Source organism: Bos javanicus, chromosome 16, assembly GCF_032452875.1.
Source record: "Bos javanicus breed banteng chromosome 16, ARS-OSU_banteng_1.0, whole genome shotgun sequence".
Classification (NCBI taxonomy): domain Eukaryota; kingdom Metazoa; phylum Chordata; class Mammalia; order Artiodactyla; family Bovidae; genus Bos; species Bos javanicus.
This window is the reverse complement of record NC_083883.1, coordinates 69347544-69366159: the sequence shown is the minus strand read 5'-3', so window position 1 is coordinate 69366159 and position 18616 is coordinate 69347544. Positions and strand designations below refer to the sequence as shown.

Below are 18616 nucleotides of genomic sequence, written 5' to 3'. Positions count from 1 at the left end.
TTACTTTCCTGAAGAGGCTTTTTAGTTCCTCTTCACTTTCTGCCATAAGGGTGGTGTCATCTGCATATCTAAGGTTATTGATATTTCTCCCGGCAATCTTAATTCCAGCTTATGCTTCTTCCAGCCCAGCGTTTCTCATGATGTACTCGGCATATAAGTTAAATAAGCAGGGTGACAATATACAGCCTTGACATACTCCTTTTCCTATTTGGAACCAGTTTGTTGTTCCATGTCCAGTTCTAACTGTTGCTTCCTGACCTGCATATAGGTTTCTCAAGAGGCAGGTCAGGTGGTCTGGTACTCCCAGCTTTTGAAGAATTTTCCACAGTTTATTGTGATCCACACAGTCAAAGGCTTTGACATAATCAATAAAGTAGAAACAGATGTTTTTCTGGAACTTTCTTCCTTTTTCGATGATCCAGCAGATGTTGGCAATTTGATCTCTGGTTCCTCTGCCTGTTCTAAAACCAGCTTGAACATCAGGAAGTTCATGGTTCACGTATTGCTTAAGCCTGGCTTGGAGAATATTGAGCATTACTTTACTAGCATTTGAGATGAGTGCACTTGTGTGATAGTTTGAGCATTCTTTGGCATTGCCTTTCTTTGGTATTGGAATGAAAACTGACCTTTTCCAGTCCTCTGGCCACTGCTAAGTTTTCCAAATTTGCTGGCATACTGAGTGCAGCACTTTCACAGCATCATCTTTCAGGATTAGAAATAGCTCAACTGGAATTCCATCACTTCCACTAGCTTTGTTTGTAGTGATGCTTTCTAAGGCCCACTTGACTTCACATTCCAGGATGTCTGGCTCTAGGTCAGTGATCATACCATCGTGATTATCTGGGTCGTGAAGATCTTTTTTGTGTAGTTCTTCTGTGTATTCTTGCCACCTTTTCTTAATATCTTCTGCTTCTGTTAGGTCCGTACCATTTTTGTCCTTTATCAAGCCCTTCTTTGCATGAAATGTTCCCTTGGTATCTAATTTTCTTGAAGAGATCTCTAGTCTTTCCTATTCTGTTGTTTTCCTCTATTTCTTTGCATTGATTGCTGAGGAAGGCTTTCTTATCTCTCCTTGCTATTCTTTGGAACTCTGCATTCAGATGCTTCTATCTTTCCTTTTCTCCTTTGATTTTTGCTTCTCTTCTTTTCACACTGTTTATAAGCCCTCCTCAGACAGCCATTTTGCTTTTATGCATTTCTTTTCCATGGGGATGATCTTGATCCCTGTCTCCTGTACAATGTCATGAGCCTCAGTCCATAGTTCATCAGGCACTCTATCTACCAGATCTAGTCCCTTAAATCTATTTCTCACTTCCACTGTATAATCATAAGGGATTTGATTTAGGTCATACCTGAATGGTCTGGTGGTTTTCCCTACTTTCTTCAATTCAAGTCTGAATTTGGCAATAAGGAGCTCATGATCTGAGCCACAGTCAGCTCCTGGTCTTGTTTTTGCTGACTGTATAGAGCTTCTCCATTTTGGCTGCAAAGAATATAATCAATCTGATTTCGGTGTTGCCCATCTGGTGATGTCCATGTGTAGAGTCTTCTCTTGTGTTGTTGGAAGAGGGTGTTTGCTATGACCAGTATGTTCTCTTGGCAAAACTCTATTAGCCTTTGCCCTGCTTCATTCTGTACTCCAAGGCCAAATTTGCCTGTTACCCCAGGTGTTTCTTGACTTCCTACTTTTGCATTCCAGTCCCCTATAGTGAAATGGACATCTTTTTTTGGTGTTAGTTCTAAAAGGTCTTGTAGGTCTTCATAGAACCGTTCAACTTCAGCTTCTTCAGCATTACTGGTTGCGGCATAGACTTGGATTACTGTGATACTGAATGTCTTGCCTTTGAAATGAACAGAGATCATTCTGTCGTTTTTGAGATTGCATCCAAGTACTGCATTTCAGACTCTTTTGTTGACCATGATGGCTACTCCATTTCTTCCAAGGGAGGCTTATAGTTGAGGCTAACGGTGTCTCTTCCCTAGTTGCGATTTGTGGGCTTCTCATTGCGGTGGCTTCTCTTGTTGCAGATCTCAGGCTCTGGGGCCTGCAGGCACAGCAGCTGGGGGCACAGGCTCTAGAGTACAGGTCAGTAGTTGTGGTGCATGGGCTTAGTTGCCCTGTGGCATGAGGAATCTTCCTGAACCAGGGATTGAATCTGTGTCCCCTGCGTTGGCAGGTGGACTCTTAGCCCCTGGACCACTAGGGAAGTCCCTCAGTTTCCTTATTACTCACAGTACAGAAGGCAGCACAGCTGTCCTTTCACTTAAGTTCCTCTTGTCCCTGAAGTCTCAGGGGGATGGTGCAGCGTAGAGCATGTCAGCGCTGTACACACAGTGGGTTTGCCGCACAGCTGCGGAAACTCACGCCGAAGAACCTTGGTCTTCTAAAGGGGACTTTGGGCAAACCTGCCCATCCTTTGCCATGAAGGTGACACGGTCTTTACTGTGCTGGTAGGAAACCTTCCCTGTGCTTCAGAGGGAGACACCATCTCTATCTTTTGAGGCTGCTTCTTATACAAACATCCATGAAAAGAAAGAAGGGAAAAAAAGCTGACACAAGATATACATGAATGCGAGAGACCCAAGGAGAATGGTCTCCCGATACCCCTTCACTACCTCATCTACATTATGATAGGTTCTCTTGTTATAAATTCTCATAAAACTGTTATTTTCTGTTGATAACACTTATTCCAATTACATTTAATAAAGTGCTAGTATAATTGTTTGTTTTATTTATGTCTTCTTCACTAGATTCTAAGTTCCAGGTGTGTAGAGACTAATTTGAATGCTAAACATCTAACCCTTAGCAAAGCCTACATGAGGTGATCCATAGATGCTCATAGAATTTTGTAGAATGATGAATGAACATGGCTGGGGCCTCTCTGCAAGGAGGTCAACCAGTCCATCCTAAAGGAGATCAGTCCTGAGTGTTCATTGGAAGGACTGATGTTGAAGCTGAAACTCCAATACTTTGGCCACTGATGCAAAGAGCTGACTCATTTGAAAAGACCTTGATGCTGGGAAAGATGGAAGGCAGGAGGAAAAGGGGATGACAGAAGATGAAACAGTTGGATGGCATCATCAACTCAATGGACATGAGTTTGTGTAAACTCTGGGAGTTGGTGATGGGCAGGGAGGCCTGGTGTACTGTAGTCCATGGAGTCGCAAAGAGTCGAATGTGACTGAGCAACTGAACTGAACTGAACTGGGGCCTCTCTACTGACTGGAACCTCCTTTGAGAAGTCTGCCCAGATTCTCTAAATATTGGTTTGATGTCCTGTGAGCTTCTGTCCTATCTTATATGTGGTCATTTCACAACGTTCACTACACCACTGAAATTATTTACTAAACTTTGAACTTCTCCCCAGCAGAGTCGTCATTTCTTCCCCAGTGGCTGGAACAATGCTTTACACAGAGTAGAAGCGTAATGGGTATGTGCTTTTGTCTACACAGACCTAAATCTCCCTGTTCACAGCCTTATACATTAAACTGCTCTTGCAGGTCATCTCCTAATATCCTTTAAGAAAACAGATAAATGAGTCACAAATATGAAGTTACACCATTTTGATTCAGTGTTTGACCCTTACTTAACTCAAAGAGGAAAATACAGGTAGGTAGCTCAGTTGAACAGCAGCGAGTATTTTGTCTGGGAATATCAAACCTAAATCAAATAAACATGATCACCAGTTCAAGATATTTTACTTTTCTTATATGTCTGATATTTCTGGTGTTGTCTAGAAAATTGAATTGGGACAATTCTCTCTCTCTCTTTTTTTTAGAACAATTCTTATTTTATTAAAAGAAAGTGGCAGGATAGCTTAGTTGAAAGTTCATGGACTTTTGAATCAGAAAAAAAAAAAAAACAGGAATTCTGGCTTTGTCATTATGAATTCAGGTAAGTTATACCTTTCTTGATTTCTCAATTCAAAAATAGGAATTGTTATATTTATTTTATTGTGCTAAGAAATGGGTGTTACCTCTGTCATTTGCTTTGAAAACACACCTGCGCCCCATCCCTTTTGACATTTGTGAATTCTTCGCAAGTTTTGCCATGTGCCAAAGACCTGCTTTCCCCGTAATGCTAAGATGGTCCTGATACTCAGGCACAAGTAGGTGACAAAGGGCTTGCCAGGCAGAGACACCTTCTCCAGCGGTTGACTCTGTACCTAGTGACACAGCCGAGATGCTCACCCTGTGTCCCTCTTCCTGTCAACAGGGCATTAGCCATGCTTTCCAGGCTTAGTTCTTGAACCAGAAGGGACAGTGCCCAACCCCTGATGCTGGCTACACTATTTTCTTCATCACGTCCCTCCTACAGCATGATTTCGACCATTGTTGCTGGAACCTCAGCCTCGAGCCTGCGTCCCCAGCACTCCCCGTGGTTCTGGGAACTTTTTTGCTGTTGTTCAGTCGCTCAGTCCTGTCCGACTCTTTGCAACCCCACAGACTGCAGCACACCAGCCTTCCCTGTCCTTCACTAACTCCCGGAGTTTTTCGAATACTGGAGTGGGTAGTCATTCCCTTCTCCAGGGGATCTTAACAACCCAGGGATAGAACCTAGGTTTCCCGCATTGCAGGTGGATTCTTTGCCATCTGAGCCACCAGGGAAGCCCTCTGGGAACTACACGATATCTTTAATCTCGTTTTCTACCTACTCAGTCAGAGACAGCTTCTGTCACTTTCATCTAAAGACCTCAAGCTGACATATGGCTCCAGCTTATGAAGGTCCAGTGGGTTCGGCAAGTGAGAGTCAGACTAATTAGCTCAGGTCCGGGAAGGGTTGAGAGGCTTCTCGACAAGCCCAGAGTCTGGGGCCTTAAATGACTGATGATCTGAGCACTGTGCATAATTATTTAGGTCCAGAAAAATGGAAATGAGGCAGTTGTTGATGATTCAAGGAAACACGCATGTTCTTTCCTTTGACTTTCTTTTTTAGGGCATTTGGTTTGACCTCATGCTCAGAATTAACTCAATGTCATGCACTTGCCAAGGAAGCATGTGCCAGGGGAGTTCAGTAAGTATGAAAAGCCTTTCCTCTAAAAAGTAAGGAGCAGCCAATTTGGGGATACACCAGGCCCTCAATTGAAAAGGAGGCATTTGCAGAAATCCTAAAATTTTATGAAACGTTGGCACCAAATTAAGGCATTATTTCATCATCATGTATTTTTGGTCGAAGTGTTTAGGTTTTCTGATCATAAGCATTAAAACTTTATGTGCAGACTTAGCATTTAATTTTGCTTTCAAAGACTTTCTAATTTTCCCCAAACCACAAAGAATAAAAAGCTATTTTTAAAAGTTCTATACAACTTGGTTTTAAATAAAAACAAAGAGTAATATGATTTTAAGAGCTCTGGGCTTAAAGTCAAAAGTTTGTGATTTCTGCTCCTCCAACTTGCCTGCTTCCCACTGTTTGATCCCTTCTTGCCTCTGTTTCCCCATTTGTAGAAGTGGGTCATAAGATTTGTTTTACAGAGCTGTTTTGAGGACAGAATCCTGAAACTGTGTATACTAGAGCCCCTGCCTGGAGACTTGACACAGGAGGACCTTGAAGAAGATTGACATTTATACACTACTGTCCCTAAAGTAGGCTTCCCTGGTAACTCAGCTGGTAAAGAATCTGCCTGTAATGCAGAAGACCCCGGTTTGATTCCTGGGTCAGGAAGATCCCCTGTAGGAGGGATAGGCTACCCACTCAAGTATTCTTGCGCTTCCCTAATGGCTCAGATGGTAAAGAATCCGCCTGCAATGTGGAAGACCTGGGTTCAATCCCTGGGTTGGGAAGATCCCCTGGAGGTGGGCATGGCAACCCACTCCAGTATTCTGGCCTGGAGAACCCCCATGGACAGAGGAGCCTGGTGGGCTGTAGTCTGTGGGATTGCAAAGAATTGGACATGACTAGGCAACTAAACACACACACACATGTGTAAAATAGATAACTGTTGGCAAGCTGCTGTATAGCACAGGGAGCTCAGCCTCGTTGTCTATGATGACCTAGAAAGGTGGGATGGGGGTTGTGGGAGGGAGGTCCATGAGGGAGGGTATATATGTATACATGTAGCAGATTCACTTCCTTGTACAGAAGAAATAGCATTGTAAAGCAATTATACTCCAATTAAAAAAAGAGGAATTGATTTTGGTTCTGAAACTATTCTGACATAATTTAAGATAAACTATATGGCAAAGGGGAGAAATGTTAGGTCCTTCTATAGTGCAGTTAATGTTTATTTTTAGGAAACTGCTCTCTTGTTATTATTATTTTCCCATAGTCTTAAAAATCTGAAAAGTGAAAGTGTCTCAGTCGTGTCTGACTCTTTGTGACCCCATGGACTATGTAGTCCATGGAATTCTCCAGGCCAGAATATTGGAGTGGGTAGCTGATCCCTTCTCCAGGGGATCTTCCCAACCCAGGTCTCCTGCATTGCAGGTGGATTCTTTACCAGCTAAGCTACCAGGGAAGCCCTTAAAAATCTGAACCCCAAATGATTGGTCCAAATCCTTATTAGAGAGAGGATTTTTTTTTTTTTTTAATATAAGACTGTCAGGATGGGGGCTAAAAGGAAGGAAGATCCAGATTGTGATAAATGAGGACTCCATAAACCTAGGTTTGTTTCTTCGGGGCAGGAGAGAAGGCATCGTGGGAAACATGGGGCATCCCATAGGAGGATCAATCCTTTATTTCTGTCTTTTTTCCTGCTCCTGAACTGTAAGCGCTACAAATACAGTGCATATCAGCCCTCCTTTGCCATCTTCCCTCCCACACAGACACAAGAGCAATTTGTTACTGTCCTAGGGCTTGCAATTATGGAGTCTAAACCTGCACACACATAAAGGAGTTCAGTTCAAGTTGAATGTCAACGTGAAAGAGCTGATAGCATTTCTAAAAACCTGCCTCCTTTGAGCCTGAAGGATCGACAGATGTGTGTGTTACACAGAACGTCTTGGAGCAGGGCATTTGTTTGTGCTTTGATGTGTGGCCAGAGCCATTTGCAGGGCTCATCATCATATGATGTTGGTTTGAAGCCTCTGCTTGACAAGGGCCGGCTCCCAGCTCCTCCACCACCCCATTCCCGGGTTGTTAGTATCGGCCCTTGGTGTCTGAGACCACTTTGTCACAGCAGTGCCTCCGTGTACCCTGAAGTCATTCCTTTAACCTGCCATGCTTCTGCTCTGGCTATTTCAGCTTTCCTGACAGTCTTGTCAAAGCAGTTCTGTTGGGCAATGAGGTTCTTCATCTCCAGCCTGGAACTCTAATATGGGCCCATGTTAAAGAACATCAAGGGAAGGCTGGACCCACAGAACCGGCACCAACCTTTAGGTCTATAGTTGTGCCTTAAATGGAAGTGTTACATAAGGGTGTTTATCATACACTATGACCAGCCTCGACAAGCCTGTGCACCAGCTTGTAGAGGAGATGGCTTCTCTGGGACCCACTCACCCACATCATGCACTTTCAGAAGGGCTTCTGGTTTTCAGGTCCCTGCGGGTTTGGTTCAGACTTCTAACTATTGGGATGGTCAGATGTGGTCAAAGCAGCTACTTGAAGAACTCATTCAAGGAAAAGGTGCTCTTTTTCATGGCTATACTATTGACCCCACTTTTTCTGCCCCACACTCCCCAGACAGCTTATATTTAATTAATTTTGCTGTTAGTCTCTCTGTCATGTCTGACGGTTTGTGAGCTGGGGCTGTAGCCTGCTAGGCTCCTCTGTCCATGGGATTCTCCAGGTAAGAATACTGGAGTGGGTTGCCATTTTCTTCTCCAGGGGATCTTACTGACCCAGGGATTGAACCCAGGTCTCCTGCATTGCAGGCAGGTTCTTTATAGTCAAAGCCATCAGGGAAGCACCAGTTCTTTAATGGCTATACCATTGACCCAACTTTCTATGTCCCACACCCCCCAAAGTAGTTTGTATTTAATTAGCTTTGCTGAGCCTCAATTTTTCTTGTCTCAGAAATGGGGATAGTATTTTATATCTCATAGAGTTTCTTTGAGGATTAAGTGAAATATTGGTTAGAAATCAGTTGACAAATCAGAGGCATTGCGTTTCCTTCTCTCTATGTTTATAACAATTGTCACAACTTGTCATCCTTAGGGATGATTCCACCATCTGTTCTGTGTGTCATGCCAACAAAAATCGTGCTGAAATATATATAGAACAATAACTCAGCACTACTGGCCAGTAAAAACCTAATGAGACCTGTTAATTAGCTAGATTATTCTCAACCCTGTGCTTTGGCAGAACAAGATAAATGACAGAAATTAGTCCATGACTCTTGTATCAGCCAAAATGAACAAGGAATTTCATGGCATGCACTAAGGGTTTATGTATACAGTGATCTTAATTACATGTACGTTATTGCAGTGGGGTCATCAGTGAAAGTTTTGCATCTGACTCTAAATCTGCTTAGATCCTTACTTACCAAATCAATATTACATTCATTATTAGCCCTCATATTTGAGTAGCCTAGGCTTCCCTTGTGGCTCAGATGGTAAAGAGTCCGCCTGCAATGCAGGAGACTTGGGTTCAATCCCTGGGTCGGGAAGATCCCCTGGAGGAGGCATGGCAACCCACTCTAGTATTCTTGCCTGGAGAATCCCTTGGACAGAGGAGCCTGGTGGGCTACAGTCCATGGGGTTGCATAGAGTCGGACACGAGTGAGCGATGAACACACAGAGAAGATTCTGATGATGGAGATGATTCCAAATTCTTAAACTTCTGGTATCTCAAAACTTTGCTAAAGAGGTATCCAATCAGGAGTGGTAACCACTGCTTCATTTAGAACATGGAGATCAGTTGCCAGAGGTGGATCCTGACTCTGGCAATTAATTTCAAGACCACATTAGAAAACATCTAGCTTCCAATCAGAGTGTGTGTGTGTTAAGTCACTTCAGTTGTGTCCAACTCTCTGTCACCTTGTGGATTGTAGCCCACTAGGTTCCTCTGCCCTTGGGATTTTCCAGGCAAGAATACTGGAACATGGGTGCCATGCTCTCCTCTAGGGGATCTTCTCCACCCAGGGATTGAATCTTGGTCTCCTTCACTGGCCAGGTGGGTTCTTTACCACTAGCACCACCTGGGAAGCTCCTCTAATCAGAGTAACTGCTAATTACACTCAAGATCCCATTAGAAATTTTAGCCTCATTATAACTCAAACAATATATCTTTCTGATTTAAATAAGAATGCTAAATATTTGCTTATACCTTGTAGTAGTTTGGGGTTAAAGTATAAAGAAGAGAAAGGTAATTGATGACAAAATTATCTTCACAATCACTTGCATTGATTACATTACTTCTGATTCAAAAGAGAGTCAGTTTATTCAGATTATAATCACAAATGTTATATTTTTTAAGATGGCATGATTTCACTGGGGGTGTGTCTGTGGTGCTTTACAATTGGCAGATTCATTAATGAGTGACCAAAGCTCTGCCTCAAGATTTAGCATGTTTAATAGTAATTGGAGTATGTGTAGAAAACATCCATTCCTAAAATACTATGATTATTCTATTAGGCTGATTCTAGGAGATGATGCTTAATTCTCTATCCTGTCATTTATAGCTGGTTTTCCTAGTAATGGTGATTCACTTATATCTTATTCTTGATTGTCCATGGCCAAGTGGCGCTTGTGGTAAAGAACCCACCTGCAATGCAGGTAGACATAAGAGATGTGGGATTGATCTTGGGGTCAGGAGAATCCCCTGGAGGAAGGCATGGCAACCCACCCCAGTATTCTTGCCTAAAGAATTGCATGGTCAGAGGAGCCTGGCAGGCTACAGTCCATAGAGTTAGAAAGAGTCTGACACGTCTGAAGCAACTTAGCACAGCACAGGATACACAGCCAAGTACTGTGATACTAACTTAGTAAACAGAGTCCACAGGTAACTTGATACCATAGTTGGTTAGCTGTCATAGTTGGTTAGTTGTGGAGCTGTCTTTGTTTTGTAGAATTCTCTCTGCTAGATCTAGGAACAAGGAAAGTTGGCTTGAATATTTGAAAGAATACTATTCTGTTGGCATAGAACGAAGAAGCATAATATAAAATCAATAAAGAGTGATTTTGCTGTGTGTTTTACTATTGCATCGGCTGAACAATTTATTTGTGGTTTTCCATAACATGTTATGAAAAACCCAAACAAACACTTTTTGGCCAACCCAATACTTTTCATGTCTCACTTCCATCCTTAGACAGAGATAAGAATGTCTATCATGTATGATAGATGTATCAAGCTAAGGAACGAATGTATCAAGCTAAGGAACGAAGAAGAAAATGACCAGGACTGTGTGTTTATTGAACAGTTTTAATGTTAAACCATGTAGGATTAACTAGCAATCTACTTCTGCTTCATTGGTTACTGTAAAGCCTTGGACTGTGTGGATCACAACAAACTGGAAAATTCTTCAAGATATGAGAATACCAGGCCACCTTACCTGCCTCCTGAGAAACCTGTATGCAGATCAAGAAGCAACAGTCAGAACTGGACATGGAACAACAGGCTGGTTCCAAATTGGGAAAAGAGTATGTCAAGGCTGCATACTGTTACCCTGCTTATTTAACTTATATGCAGAGTACATCCTGCAAAGTGCCAGGCTGGATGAAGCACAAGCTGGAATCAGGATTGCCAAGAGAAATATCAATAACCTCAGATATGCAGATGGCACCACCCTTATGGCAGAAAATGAAGAGGAACTAAAGAGCCTCTTGATGAAAGTGAAAGAGGAGAGTGAAAAAGCTAGCTTAAAACTCAACATTCAGAAAACTAAGATCATAGCATTCGGTCCCATCACTTCATGGCAAACAGATGGGGAAAGAATGGAAACAGTGAGAAACTTTATTTTCTTGGGCTCCAAAATCACTGCAGTTTGTGACTGCAGCCATGAAACTAAAAGATGTTTGCTCCGTGGAAGAAAAGCTATGAAAAACCTAGACAGCATATTAAAAAGCAGAGACATTACTTTGCCAACAAAGGTCTGTCTAGTCAAAGCTATGGTTTTTTCAGTAGTCATGTATGGATGTGAGAGTTGGACAATAAAGAAAGCTGAGTGGCAAAGAATTGATGCTTTTGAAATGTGTTGGAGAAGACTCTTGAGAGTCCCTTGGACTGCAAGGAGATCCAACTAGTCTATCCTGAAGGAAATCAGTCCTGAATGTTCATTGGAAGGACTGATGCTGAAGCTGAAACTCCAGTATTTTGGCCACCTGATGGGAAGAACTGACTCATTGGAAAAGATCCTGATGCTGGGAAAGATTGAAGGCAGGAGGAGCAGGGGATGACAGAGGATGAGTTGATTGGATGGGATCACCAACTCAATGGACATGAGTTTGAGCAAGCTCCAGGAGATGGTGAAGGACAGGGAAGCCTGGGGTGCTGCAGTCCATGGGGTCACAAAGAGTCGGACATGACTGAGCAACTGAATAACAACAAATATACCTCTTCGTTTCCTAAACCAAATTTTGCCAGTGAGGTACCTTTTCGCATAAAAATGCTTCTGCCACTAACCCTCAAATACTGTTTGGCCTTATGGTGTCATGGAAATGATTGGAGACAGAGAACGTGACTGTATACAGATGCCTGAATTGATACTGATGGAAACAATCTTGTGACTTGATTCTGCGTTTATATAAAGGCAGGAATTGGAAGTTCCAGACTCACTGCCCTTAGGATTGAGATGGACTCTAGTGAATTAGTTTAATCAAGTGTTTTGAATCTCTAGCCGTTTTCAGCTCTTAAACACCCAGCTAGGGTCTTTTTTCTGTTTTAGGGTCTCATCCCAAATTAAGGCACAAAAACAATAACCAGTTTCTTTATGACTAAGCCAAATCTGAAAAGTTGCTATCTTGAAAGGTAGCAAATTCAGTCTTATTTGAGCAGGAAAAAGCAAAAAAAGCGCCCATGTCAATTTAACTTTACTCTTGGGAATCCCAATACCACAGTTTTGCAAGTGAAGTATTCCTTTGTATGGAATGTGTAACAATGGGAATTTTTGAGCAGCTCAGATAAATTGGAAAGAACATGGACATGAGTAATGAAAATGATGAAGGAGCTGGAAGACCTGATTTATGGCAGAAGATGAAAAGAATTTAATATGGATATCTTGGCTAAGTAAAGAATAGATCCTTTGATTAATAACTATGCATTCTTGAAGTGCATGAGCACTATGAAAAAATCAGTAAGTTTGGGGTGTGGAAAACATGAATAATGGAATCAATTAAGTAAAGGAAAATAGGCTGAATGTCAAATGTAAGATATCTATTTCTGGATTTTTCAGATGTGCCTCTTGAGGTACTTTCAATGTTAAATATTTTGTAGTAAGATGAATAAGCTCTTAACATTTTCAATTGTTTTTTTCTAAAAGAAGCAAAATCTCCCAAGAGTTTTGAAAGGATGCATTTTGTCACAGGGGCATAGTGGTCAGATTCTGGGGTCTATGATCTTCAGGACAGAGACTTTGTATCTAATGTTATTGGTCCTAAAGCTGAAGAACAGGGTTCTGATTTTCCTCTGGGAAGTTTGTCTCAGGCCTCTGAGAGAGGCTGAGGGGAACAGTTGCCAGGGCTTTGACACCCATTGATCCAGGACGACCTGATGCACATTATCAGCTAGTAAGAGGAGTCTGAGGTTCAGTTCAGAAGTTGGAAAAGTCTTCAGTTGAAATATATGAATGAAATATGTCAGCATGGTTATGCTCAGACTTCACTTGCCAAGACAGAAGTTACAAATGCACCCAATGGTGTGGAGGAGCGAATCTGGAGATTCCAAGCAGGCTGGCACCATGGTTTAACTAACACATGTACGTGGATTATCTGTCATTCCAATAAATCTTGGGATCCAGGATGGCAACTTACTGTTTAATCTCAGGCAAATGCCCACCCTCTCTGCATCTCAGTCTGCTCTTCTGTGGGCAGCTCCAAGAACTGTTGTGAGGATTGTGTCAAAGATATTTATAGAGCTCAGCAAGTGCCTGATTTAGTAAGTGTTCATTGCATGCATGAGTGTTCAGTCACTCAGTCATGTCTGACCCTTTGCGGCCCCATGGACTGTAGCTTGCCAGGCCCCTCTGTCCACGGGATTTTCCAGGCAAGAATATTAGAGCAGGTTACCATGTCTTTCTCCAGGGAATCTTCCCGACCCAGGGATTGAACCAGAGTCTCCTACATTAGCAGGTGGAGTCAAAGTCACATGGGAAGCCCCTAAATGTTCAGTAAATCTTAGTAATTATTCTTGTTACTAGCTGGGTTCTCCACCCTGACTATATCCTCCACCACTCTGATCACACCTCTTCTTCCAAAGGTAAGGACCCGTGATGGGCTATTCTTGGAGGAGATGAAAGAGTATAATGTCATCATTCCATGAGAAAGTATGGGATATTTCACATATATGTAGATTTCAGGAAAACCTCCATGGTTGAAATTAAAATCTGAATAGTCTGACATGTCTATATTATAATATTCTAATAGAAATTCAATCGTATTCTATTTCATTGTGAATGATAATCACTTTGCTTATTTCTCTACTTTTTTCAAATCTTAATTTGCTGCTTTTATTTGTATTCTTTCTGTTATTAACTTTTTAATTCTAATTTATATTTTACTAGGATTTTTGTGATTTCTAGTTTCACTGTAAGCCACCCCAAATCTTCTGTATAAAAATTAAGGATATAAACAAATAAATAAAATACACATAATTGAACTACTTATAAAACAGCATTTTATATATATAGTTTAGGAATATATGCTCATGTTCTTAAAGAATGGAGAAATTCGTGTCAACAAAGAATAGCAAACTAACGATGCTGATTCACCCTGGAGGAAAGAAAAGGGAGTTTGGGAAGGAAATTCCAGAAAGCTTTGGCTGTCCTGGGAATGTATGGAATGGATCTAGGGAAAACAGTAGGTGCAGGCTTCAGTTGTTTTTCAGTCGCTCAGCACGTCCGACTCTGCAACCCCATGGACTGTAGCGTGCCAGGCTTCCCTGACCTTCACCATCTCCCAGAGCTTGCTCAGACTCAGGCTTCAGTACCAGGACATAGTTTCCATGTTGAGTGATCCTGGGGAAATTGGCATAAAGACTGTCTACGAAGATCAGTTTGATCAATTCAAAGGTGATGCGAACTCTAAAGCACAGCTGGCTTCTGTGTGTGTTGCCTGTGACTCGGTTCTCTGTGCTTCATACTGCACCTTCTGACAGTGCTTATGTTCCTTGGTGGTATCAATCTTTTCTGTCCTTATTATTTTATTTTCTGGGAACTCAGTGTACATACAGGGTTCTATTAACAGCACTGACAGCTAAAGTTTTTAACACCAAATGCTTTACAGGCACCATCTAATCCCATCACTTTAATCTTCTCCTAAAAGTCTTTGCAATTCTATACTCGAAATTAAAGCAGAATCAACTAAATTGAAAGTCCATCCCCTCCAGGAAGGCTAATCAAACAGTGATGCCAGAGACTGGGTTTTCATGTACAGGGTTTGGCTGAGCACTTCTGCCTGGGTTAATTGTTGTGATGGCATAACTCTGGGTTAGGAAGGCTTAGAAAACGAGCAATTTGAAATTAGAGGCAAAACTGGAAAATAAGAATCTTGGGTGCTGCAGATATAGAGCAAGAAAAGAGATCAGTAACACAATGTGGGATTGACTTACCATGGGCAAGGCATTAAGTTTTGTAAATGAATAAATATCAGAAATCCATTTGGCAAAACTAATACAATTATGTAAAGTTTAAAAATAAAATAAAATTGGAAGAATAAAAAAAAAAAAAAAAAAAGAAAAAAAAAAAAATATCAGAAATCCAAGTCAGATGAGTATGTCACATCAGAAGAGGAAAATGAGGCTTACAGAGTGTTAAGTGACGTGCTCATAGCCAAATAGCTAATGGTAGGCAGAGCTGGCTTCAAATCTAGATTTGTCTTCTCTCTGGAGCTCCTGTCCTTGACTTTTAGGTCATGAACTTATGTGCAAATTTCATAGTTACTTTTACTCAACTGAGCAAGCATGTATATTTCCTCACTTGTCAATAAAAATTTAATTTCTCTCTCAAGCTCCTCTGATTTCAGATGCAAACATTTTAATTTAGACATTACCAGGGAAACCCAGTAGTATTTAATTTTGTTGTCTCTCATTTCAGGTTTGAAGTTATTCTGCTATACCCTGCTTTTCCCTGGAGTTAACGCTGTGCTCAGCAGGCTACGTAGACCGTGCGGAGGTGTTTTATTTTCTGACTTGGATGTGTCTCGGTGGCCCGCTGTTGTCCGTTCAACTTTCCAGCTTGTCTCCACCATAATATGGTGCCTGTGGCATTTTACCAGTGGAATCCCTGCTGGACAGGCCACTTTATAGTCTCTGTGTTAGTGCCCTGCTGTAATTCCTCTGTAATCTACCAGCACTCTGCACTTTGGCCAACTGCTGCTCCCAGCCTGGGGGACCACAGCAACCTCTCAGTGTGTTCCTGCTGATTCCAGGGTCGAAAGAGTCTCCTCTCCCCAGCCGTCTTCTTCCCCTTCCATTATAGTTTATTACAATATATTGAGTGTAATCCCATGTGCTATACAGTAGGACTTTATTGGTTATTTTATGTATAGTAGTTTGTCTGCTAACTCCAACTCCTAATTTGTCCCTCCCCCGCCCTTTTCTCCCCTCTGGTAGCCATAGGTTTGTTTTCTATGTCTGTGAGTCTGTTTCTGCTTTGTAAATAAGTTCATTTCTATCTATTTTTTTAGATTTCATATATAAGTGATATCAAATGGTATTTGTCTTTCTCTGTCTGACTTACTTTACTTGGTATGATAATCTTCAGGTCCATCCATGTAGCATCATGGATCTAGCCCTCTCCTTTATCCTTGATGGTGCCCACACCACACTGGCACAGCCAATTCCTTTCTAAGGTCCTCCCCAGGAAAATGGAGGCCCAGGTTCTCCCATTTTTTGAATTTAATGACTTCATTGAAAGGCTGCAGGTATTTTTGGCTTCCCAAGGAGGCTGAGCTTGAAGAATGGAGGGGTTAGAATACCACTTCCTGCCTCTCTCATTAACGGATAACTCTCATGGTTTGTATCTATTCTAGCTCTAATATCTTTTCTACCTCAGCCTGCAGCATTCTCTCTAGATTGATGTAGGGGTGAAGAACGGAACCAAGCTGACGATGTGGTTGTTCAGTCGCCCAGTCGTGTCCGACTGTTTGCGACCCCAGGGACTACAGCACGCCAGGCAGTTAACAATATCTTCTTCCTGATCCTTTGGTCTTACTCGTGGATCTGAAATGTTTGAGCTTACTGGTCTAGTTGTTCCTTTTGAAGCTCTTCCTTAGAGCAAAATGGCCTGAGGGCTCCCAGCCTTGTTGGGGAGGTCACTTCTATAGCGGGGGTGGGTGATGAGATGAAATAGCACTCCAGTTTGTGCTTACAAATCATTTTCCAACTTCAGTTAAATAATTACACCGTGTTGGAGGCATCATTTTGGGGGGGATTCCCAAAATTCATAATATTATTCTGTGGAAGTTACTGATGTTGAAAGGTTGCCGAAATACTGAGGACTTCATAAGTTCAGTCAAAGTTACTTAATTTGCTACTCTTGTTCCTGTTACTTCAGGAACCTTGACATTTAAGACACATAAAAAGGAATAATTATGTAAGTCATAAAATTAACACATACTGCGGCAGTTCACAAAATATGTAAGCCAAGTCTGTCTTCCTGCAGGTGTTGGGAATTCACGGGTGAGAAAAATTTGGCATTGACACAGGATGCTGATTATTATGTGGGCTTGTGCAACTTACATTATCAATCATCTTTGTTTGCACAAGAGAAGCCCTGTTACAATAGTCTTTAAGGAATTGCCCAGATTGTTTTGTTCACATCAAAATTGTTTTAATCCTGGACTCTTGGTTCATCTCCATGTCCATGCAGAAACCAAATTCTGTCTTGCAAATATTTGTCCTGGCTTCTCCATCCCCATTATTACTGCCTTAGTTCAGACCTTTGTCTGAACTAGTTTATCTCTTGTCTATAATATTATAAGATTCTCCAGACTCTTCCTGCCTCACCCAGTACATACTTTGTGTGCACCCAGGTATTCCTTATTAAATACAGATCTGATCTTTCCTTCCCACTTGGGAAGCTGTGATGCCTGGCTACTGCTTATAGAATAAAACACCATCCCTTTGAGAAAAGTGTATAAGGCACTTTTCTATCTGCATCTAAATCATGTCAGCATGTATGCATGCGTTCACTCACTTGTTCAATAGATTTTTATTGAATGCGTCATGGCAATATATACAAAGATTAATGGGCACAGTTTATGCCCAGATAAGAGTGGGGTTCTGGGTAAGGAGTAGATAGAAAGGAGAAAAATAAGGAGAGAAGCCACTACACTGGCTGTAATAGGAGGATGCAGAAGATACAGTGGAGTGTGTGTGTATGCGCTCAATTATGTCTGACTCTTTGTGACCCTACGAGAGATACAGAGGAAATGTTCACTAAATCTGTTGGGGAAAGTTAGAGAAGACATTATCGTTTACTACTTAGACTTTCCTTCCCCAAGGCACCTTTAATTCAGCTGTTCCACCATCATCTTTCAATTCTGCTAAATTAAGAGTTTCATGATAAGCAGATTCTTTTTCCTTATCTTTGTTGTCCCAGAGTTGCCTAACAAAGTACTTGGAACTTTGTGGCAACCAGTAACCACAGTTGAATTAGGACATCATACTGAATTTTGTCTGAAATATGCTGAGGTTTGGAACTGTCTTTGCTACTGAGGGATGTTCATTTTAATGACAATTATTTATGAAACATAATATATTTTTTCTCCTAAATATACCCTTAGATGTTTGCCTTACTATCTGTTCTCTTTTTGAACCATAGGTAATAGCCATGTTTAATTTACTTGTTCACACTTAATTCTTAAAGTTAGTACTTAGCATTTTTAAGAGATGGGATTCCAATAGTCATAGAAAAAAAAAGCTTCCTGATTATAAGGACAAACTTAACATAATAGAGAAAATACTGCAACAAATTGTTAGCACTGAGTAGCTGAGTAGTGAGACTAATCACAGAAAGCTTCATGAGGAAGGTCAGCATCTAGCCTGATTTCAAAAGGAGGGGTCAGGCGAAAAGAAGCGATGAGAAACGTTTCAGAGAAAGTGGCCTACATGCAAAGGTGAGAAGTACATATAGGGCGTGAGATATGGATGGTTAGACCATAGGGAGGGAAACATTTAGGATTAAAAAAGAAAGTGCTTGGTGTGCTTGCTTATTTTTTTAAACATTGTATCTTGTGCTTTTAAGGTGCTTAATCCAAAATTTATTGATTTCCTGGATTAATAGCAGAATGGTTAAAAAAAATAAGGAAACTGAAATCCAGATAGAATCTCCTGGATAGTACATGAAGTTAATTTTAAGTGTATAACACTTCTTTTTTAAATCAAAGTTTTAGAATATAATACAGTGGATCATTTCTGTCTACCAGGGATTCCCAGGTGGCTCAATGGTAAAGAATCCACCTGTCAATGCAGAGATGCAGATTTGATCCCTGGGTTAGAAAGATTCCCTGGAGAAGGAAATGGAGGCCCACTCCAGTATTCTTGCCTGGGAAATCCCATGGCAGAAGAGCCTGGCGGGCTAAGGAA

At 41.4% G+C, this 18616-nt stretch overlaps 1 long non-coding RNA gene across 2 annotated transcripts; it reads left to right on the top strand.

The window, feature by feature from the left end:
• Positions 1 to 2888: 2888 nt before the first annotated feature.
• Positions 2889 to 17826, top strand: LOC133228112 (uncharacterized). 2 transcript variants are annotated; one of them, XR_009730068.1, is made up of 3 exons: positions 2889 to 3431; positions 3780 to 3895; positions 15123 to 17826. It is a non-coding gene; the product is annotated as an uncharacterized LOC133228112 (long non-coding RNA). The 2 variants fall into 2 exon arrangements; XR_009730067.1 differs by lacking the exon at positions 15123 to 17826 and adding an exon at positions 4937 to 5982.
• Positions 17827 to 18616: the final 790 nt, after the last annotated feature.